This window comes from Triticum dicoccoides, chromosome 4B (assembly GCF_002162155.2).
Source record: "Triticum dicoccoides isolate Atlit2015 ecotype Zavitan chromosome 4B, WEW_v2.0, whole genome shotgun sequence".
Taxonomy (NCBI): Eukaryota; Viridiplantae; Streptophyta; class Magnoliopsida; order Poales; family Poaceae; genus Triticum; species Triticum dicoccoides.
The window spans coordinates 347,829,309-347,837,891 of record NC_041387.1 but is presented as its reverse complement, the minus strand read 5'-3'; positions in this window follow the sequence as shown (position 1 = coordinate 347,837,891).

Below are 8,583 nucleotides of genomic sequence, written 5' to 3'. Positions count from 1 at the left end.
AGTCCGGCCGAGGTTTCCCATACGGCCCCGAACGATGTGAACAGGGTTCCCGAGATACCTAACGGGTATTCGGTACACCGTGCCACGTACCTACCGCATCACAGCCCACCCCTACGATCAGCGTTGTCCACGGCCTCCAGTAGGCTACAACACCAGAAACTACTTGCAACTCCTGGACGGAGAACTAGGGTGAATAAGAAGCCGAGAGGGTCCATTGGTTTCGGGCCCAATGCATGGTAGTAGCTGATTCTTAAATCACACATACAGATCTCAGTGCTTAAGGTCGGCTTCAATGAAACAACCCACCATGTACTCCTACATGGCCTCTCATCGATACCTTTACCAAATCGTGTTCACCACACCACTCTCATTACCGACATAAACATTTCACTCTAGCCCATCACCCAGATGAACCAGACCTGACACGACTCTAAGCATAGCAGGCATACCAAGGTAGGAACAACACATACATATGGCTCAATCAACTCCTACACATGCTAGTGGGTTTCATCTAGTTACTGTGGCAATGACAGGTCATGCAGAGGAAATGGGTTCAACTACCATAGCACACAGCAGTTTGAAACGCGTTGTCTTAATGCAGTAAAAGAGAGCAGGAGCGAGAACATGGGATTGTATCGATATGATCAAATGGTTGGTTGCTTGCCTGACGGGTCGGTGCACTGGTATTGCTCTTCGTCGGGGTTATCACGGTACTCCTCGGGGGCAGAACCTGCCGCAGAGAGCACCGATACACAAACATTACCAAACAGTATGCAACAATATGATGCATGCATGAGACATGGCAAAATGAGTGTATTGGGCTAATGCAACTAGGAACAGATGGGTTTGAACTAATTTGAACCATTGATTCAAAGTTCAAACTCATATATGGCCTTTTAAAGTGCTTTTCCTTGTTCTGCTTGAAACATCAATTTAACTTGTTTGATCATGCATGAAAATAGTACAGATGGATAGATTGGATTTTTCTGATCATTTTTCATATATAATTTGTCCAATTTGGAGTTACAGAATAAAAGTTATGAATTTTTGAAGTTTAAATTATATTCTGGAATTTCTTGATTTAAATTAAATCCAGAAAATCAATTACTGCGTCAGTCTGACGTCAGTGTGACGTCAGCAGGTCAACGGAACAGGTCTGGGTCAAACCTGACAGTGGGTCCCGCATGTCAGGGTGATTATTTTAATTAAAATTTAATTAAAACTAATCTTGTTTAAATAACAGGGCTGGGCCCCACCTGTCATTGACTCAGGGGAGTCAACCAGGGCCCACCCGTGGTCAAAGTCAAAGCCAGCGACGCCGGCGTTTAGCCGCCGGCGAGCCCGACGCGGCGGCGGGAGTGGTTTTGGCCATTTCGGCCACCAAATGGGCCGCGGAGACCACCGGAGTGGAGCCGAGGACAAACCGCAGCTCTTGGCGGAGTCCGTTGGGGTCGGGGTGGCCGGAGTTGGCGCCGGCGACGACTTTGGCGGCCACCGGGGTTCGGTCGAAGATGAACTTGGCGCTAGAGGGGTCGGTGAGGCTCGTGGAGTGGCTAGCTAGGTGTTGTGGGACTCGGTGAGTAAGATGGACACCATCTTGTGGCCGGAGTGTGGCCGGAAGCACGTCGGCGACGAGGTCCGCGACGGCGCGTGCGGGTGAGCTTGGTGTGCTCGCTGTGGTGCACGAGAGAGAGAAAGAGAGGAAGGGGGAGTTAGCCCAGCTCACTGTGGTCTTGATGGAGAGGACGGCGTGGTCGGGGACGAGCTGCTGCGGCGGCGACGGCGAAGGGGATCTCCGGCGATGGCGGTTCGGGCGAGGTTGGTGCGGCGGCTTCGGGGCACGCGAGCGCTCGGGGCTCGGCTAGCTCGAAGAAGTAGAGGACGGCGGAGCTTCTGGACACGGTGGCGCGGCGTGGAGACGAAGGGGAGCACGGCTACGGCGGAGGTGCGGCGACGGTGGCGTCGGCCATGGCGTGGGAGCGCGAGGGAGAGGAACTGGGGGCGAATGGAGGTGTCCAGGAGGGTCGGGGCGCGACGTGGAGCTCGTCCAGGCCATCAGGGCGGCGAGAGGGGGAGGCAGGGCGGCGTGCAGCTGCGTGGCGAGCTGCGGTGCCGCCGCCGAGCACCTTGGCTGCCTGCCTGGCGAGCCAAGCAGCTCACTGGAGCGGTGGCCGGGCTGGGCCGGCCAGGTGGGCTGGCTGGTGGGCCTGCGGTGGCGCCAGGTAAGTTTTCCCCTTTTTTCTGTTTCTGTTTTTATTTAATATATCTGCAACTTTGTTGAATTTAATAAAATACCTAGGCAACTTCAAAAATCACCAAACTATTCCTAGCCCATAGTTGGATTATTTCCAACATGAAACATTTTAGTTTGGAGATATTTGAGCATTTAAATATTTTATATAATTTTAAATGCCCAAATTCAAATATTTATGATTTAATTCAAAAACCCTAGGATGGCCTAGGAAAATGTGCACCACTTTTGGCAGAGGTTCTGAACCAAGACAAAAATGATGGGCATTTTAGAAGGGCATTTCAGGTTCATTGAAAATTATTTTAGTAACCCTAGTTGGTTTTAGAGGGGACTGGGGGTTCTGTCATCCCCATTTCAAGTTTCTGATGAAAAAGTAAACATGATGCAACACTCTAATGCATGGCTAACTAGGATGTGACATTGTGCATTAGAGATAAATGCATTTACGTTTAAAAGGGCACCATCTAAATCCGTTGAGACGACACCGTATGAACTATGGTTTAGCAGTAAACCTAAGCTGTCATTTCTTAAAGTTTGGAGTTGCGATGCTTATATGAAAAAGTTTCAACCTGATAAGCTCGAACCCAAATCGGAGAAGTGCGTCTTCATAGAATACCCAAAGGAAATTGTTGGGTACTCCTTCTATCACAAATCCAAAGGCAAAACATTCGTTGCTAAGAATGGATCCTTTCTAGAGAAGGAGTTTCTCTCGAAAGAAGTGAGTGGGAGGAAAGTAGAACTTGATGAGGTAATTGTACCTTCTCCCAAAATGGAAAGTTGTTCATCACAGAAATCAGTTCCAGTGATTGCTACACCGATTAGCGAGGAAGCTAATGATGATGATCATGAAACTTCAAATCAAGTTACTACAGAACCTCGTAGGTATTCCAGAGTACGGTCCGCACCAGAGTGGTACGGTAATCCTATTCTGGAAGTCATGTTGCTAGACCATGATGAACCTACGAACTATGAGGAACCGATGATGAGCCCAGATTCCGCAAAATGGCTTGAGGCCATGAAATCTGAGATGGGATCCATGTATGAGAACAAAGTGTGGACTTTGGTGGAGTTGCCCGATGACCGGCAGGCCATATTGTATAAATGGATCTTCAAGAGGAAGATAGATGCTGATAGTAGTGTTACTATCTACAAAGCTAGACTTGTCGAAAAAGGTTTTTGACAAAGTTCAAGGTGTTGACTACAATGAGATTTTCTCACTCGTATCGATGCTTAAAGGTAGTCCGAATCATGTTAGCAATTGCCGCATTTTATGAAATATGGCAAATGGATAACAAAATTGCAATCCTTAATGGATTTATTAAAAAAGAGTTGTATATGATGCAGCCAGAAAGTTTTGTCAATCCTAAAGGTGTTAACAAAATGTGCAAGCTCCAGCGATCTATCAATGGACTGGTGCAAGCATCTCGGAGTTGGAATATACGCTTTGATAAGTTGATCAAAGCATATAGTTTTAATACAGACTTGCGGTGAAGCCTGTATTTACAAGAAAGTGAGTGGGAGCACTACAACATTTCTGATAAGTATATGTGAATGACATATTGTTGATCGGAAATAATGTAGAATTTTTCTGGAAAGCATAAAGGAGTGTTTGAAAGGAGTTTTTCAAAGAAAGACCTCAGTGAAGCTGCTTACACATTGAGCATCAAGATCTATATAGATAGACCAAGGCGCTTGATAAGATTTTTCAATGAATACATACCTTGACAAGATTTTGAAGTAGTTCAAAATGGAACAGTCAAAGAAAGAGTTCTTGCCTGTGTTACAAGGTGTGAGATTGAGTAAGACTCAAAACCCGACCACGGCAGAAGATAGAAAGAGAATGAAAGTCATTCCCTATGCATCAGCCATAGGTTCTATAAAGTATGTCATGCTGTGTACCAGACCTATTGTATACCTTGCTCTGAGTTTGACAAAGGAATACAATTTTGATCTAAGAGTAGATCACCGGACAGCGGTCAAAATTATCCTTATTGGAATAAGGAAATATTTCTCGATTATGGAGGTGACAAAAAGGTTCGTCGTAAAAAGTTACGTCGATGCAAGTTTTGACACAGATCCAGATGACTCTAAGTCTCAATCTGGATACATATTGAAAGTGGGAGCAATTAGCTAGAGTAGCTCCGTGCAGAGCATTGTAGACATCGAATATTTGCAAAATACATACGGCTCTGAATGTGACAGACCCGTTAACTAAGCTTCTCTCACGAGCAAAACATGATCATACCTTAGTACTCTTTGGGTGTTAATCACATAGCGATGTGAACTAGATTATTGACTCTAGTAAACCCTTTGGGTGTTGGTCACATGACGATGTGAACTATGGGTGTTAATCACATACAGATGTGAATATTGGTGTTGAATCACATGATGATGTGAACTAGATTATTGACTCTAGTGCAAGTGGGAGACTGAAGGAAATATGCCCTAGAGGCAATAATAAAGTTATTATTTATTTCCTTATATCATGATAAATGTTTATTATTCATGCTAGAATTGTATTAACCGGAAACATAATACATGTGTGAATACATAGACAAACATAGTATCACTAGTATGCCTCTACTTGACTAGCTCATTGATCAAAGATGGTTATGTTTCCTAACCATAGACATGTGTTGTCATTTGATTAATGGGATCACATCATTAGGAGAATGATGTGATTGACTTGACCCATTCCGTTAGCTTAGGACTTGATCGTTCAGTATGTTGCTATTGCATTCTTCATGACTTATACAAAGTTCCTACAACTATGAGATTGTGCAACTCCCGTTTCCCGAGGAACACTTTGTGTGCTACCAAATGTCACAACGTAACTGGGTGATTATAAAGGTGCTCTACAGGTGTCTCCAAAGGTACATGTTGAGTTGGCATAATTCGAGAATAGGTTTTGTCACTCCGATTGTCGGAGAGGTATCTCTGGGCCCTCTAGGTAACACTCATCATTTAAGCCTTGCAAGCATTGTAACTAATGAGTTAGGTATGAAATGATGTATTACGGAACGAGTAAAGAGACTTGCCGGTAACGAGATTGAACTAGGTATTGGATACCGACGATCGAATCTCGGGCAAGTAACATACCGATGACAAAGGGAACAACGTATGTTGTTATGCGGTTTGACCGATAAAGATCTTCGTAGAATATGTAGGAGCCAATATGAACATCCAGGTTCCACTATTGGTTATTGACCGGAAACAATTCTAGCCTAGGTCATGTCTACATAGTTCTCGAACCCGTAGGGTCCGCACGCTTAAGGTTTCGATGACAGTTATATTATGAGTTTATGAGTTTTGATGTACCGAAGGAGTTCAGAGTCCCGTATGAGATCGGGGACATGACGAGGAGTCTCAAAATGGTCGAGACATAAAGATCTATATATTGGACAACTATATTTGGAGTTCGGAAAGGTTCCGAGTGATTCGGATATTTTTCGGAGTACCGGAGAGTTACGGGAATTCGCCGGGGAGTATATGGGCCTTATTGGGCCATACGGGAATAGAGGAGAGAGGACGAAAGGAAGGAGGCGCGCAGCCCCCCTCTGGTCCGAATTGGACAAGGGGTGCGGCCCCCTTTTCCTTCCTCCTCTCCCCCTCTTTCCCCTTCTCCTACTCCAACAAGGGAGGTGGAATCCTACTAGGACTAGGGAGTCCTAGTAGGACTCCACACTTGGCGCGCCCCCTCCTAGGGCCGGCCTCCTTCCCCCTTGCTCCTTTATATACGGGGGCAGGGGGCACCCCAGGAGACACAAGTTGATCTACGGATCGTTCCTTAGCCGTGTGCGGTGCCCCCCTCCACCATATTCCACCTCGGTCATATCGTCGCGGAGTTTAGGCGAAGCCCTGCCCCGGTAGAGCATCATCATCGTCACCACACCGTCGTGCTGACGGAACTCATCCCCAACACTTTGTTGGATCGGAGTTCGGGGAATGTCATCGAGCTGAACGTGTGCTGAACACGGAGGTGCCGTACGTTCGGTGCTTGGATCGGTCGGATCGTGAAGACGTACGACTACATCAACCACGTTGTCATAACGCTTCCGCTTAACGGTCTATGAGGGTACGTAGACAACACTCTCCCCTCTTGTTGCTATGTCATCACCATGATCTTGCGTGTGCGTAGGAAATTTTTGAAATTACTACGTTCCCCAACAATACAGGCTTCTCAAAAAGTCTGTATAAAACCATATGCTTTGATCAATTCATCAAAGCGTATATTCCAACTCCGAGAGGCTTGCACCAGTCCATAAATGGATCGCTGGAGCTTGCACACTTTGTTAGCACCTTTAGGATTGACAAAACCTTCTGGTTGCATCATATACAACTCTTCTTCCAAAAATCCATTCAGGAATGCAGTTTTGACATCCAATTGCCAAATTTCATAATCATAAAATGCGGCAATTACTAACATGATTCGGACAGACTTAAGCATCATTACGAATGAGAAAATCTCATCATATTCAACACCTTTAACTTGTCAAAAACCTTTTGCAACTAGTCGAGCTTTGTAGATAGTAACACTACTATCAGTGTCCGTCTTCCTCTTGAAGATCCATTTATTTAACATGGCTTGTTGATCATCGAGCAACTCAACCAAAGTCCATACTTTGTTCTCATACATGGATCCTATCTCAGATTTTATGGCCTCAAGCCATTTCGCGGAATCGGGGCTCATCATCGCTTCCTCATAGTTCGTAGGTTCATCATGGTCTAGTAACATGACTTCCAGAACAGGATTACCATACCACTCTGGTGCGGATCTTACTCTGGAAGACCTACGAGGTTCGGTAGTAAATTGATGTGAAGTTTCATGATCATCATCATTAGCTTCCTCACTAATTGGTGTAGGAATCACTGGAGCTGTTTTCAGTGATGAACTATTTTCCAATTCAAGAGAAGGTACATTTACCTTATCAAGTTCTACTTTCCTCCCACTCACTTCTTTCGAGAGAAACTCCTTCTCTAGAAAGGATCCATCTTAGCACCGAATAACTTGCCTTCGGATCTATGATACAAGGTGTACCCAATAGTTACCTTTGGGTATTCTATGAAGACACACTTCTCTGATTTGGGTTCGAGCTTATCAGGTTGAAACTTTTTTCACATAAGCATCGCAGTCCCAAACTTTAAGAAACGACAACTTTGGTTTCTTGCCAAACCACAGTTCATAAGGCGTCGTCTCAAACGGATTTTGATGGTGCCCTATTTAAAGTGAATGCAACTGTCTCTAATGCATAACCCCAAAATAATACTGGTAAATCGGTAAGATACATCATAGATCGCACCATATCCAATAAAGTGCGGTTATGACGTTCGGACACACCATTACGTTGTGGTGTTCCATGTGCCGTGAGCTATGAAACTATTCCACATTGTTTTATATGAAGGCCAAACTCGTAACTCAAATATTCTCCTCCATGATCAGATCGTAGAAACTTTATTTTCTTGTTACGATGATTCTCTACTTCACTCTGAAATTCTTTGAACTTTTCAAATGTTTCAGACTTGTGTTTCATTAAGTATATATACCCATATCTACTCAAATCATCTGTGAAGGTCAGAAAATAACGATACTTGCCACGAGCATCAACACTCATTGAATCGCATACATCAGTATGTATTATTTCCAACAAATCTGTTGCTTGCTCCATTGTTCTGGAGAACGGAGTCTTGGTCATCTTGCCCATGAGGCATGGTTCGCAAGCATCAAGTGATTCATAATCAAGTGATTCCAAAAGCCCATCAGCATGGAGTTTCTTCATGCGCTTTACACCAATATGACCCAAACGGCAGTGCCACAAATAAGTTGCACTATCATTATCAACTCTGCATCTTTTGGCTTCAACATTATGAATATGTGTATCACCATGATCAAGATTCAATAAACCATCTGTTGGGGAACGTTGCAGAAAATTAAAAATTTTCCTACGGTTTCACCAAGATCCATCTATGAGTTCATCTAGGCAATGAGTCAAGGGATATGCATCTACATACCACTTTGTAGATCGCAAGCGGAAGCGTTCAAAAGAACGGGGTTGAAGTAGTCGTTCTCATCGTGATCCTATCACCGGAGATCCTAGCGCCGAACGGACGAAACCTCCGCGTTCAACACACGTACGGAGCGGATGACGTCTCCTCCTTCTTGATCCAGCAAGGGGGAAGGAGAGGTTGATGATGATGGCTCCAGTAGCAGCACAACGGCATGGTGGTGGTGGAGCAGCAGCACTCCGGCAGGGCTTCGCCAAGCGCGTGACGGAGGAGGAAGAGGTGTAGCAGGGGAGGGGGCGCCCGGACTTCAGGGTGCGTCTGCCCCTCTC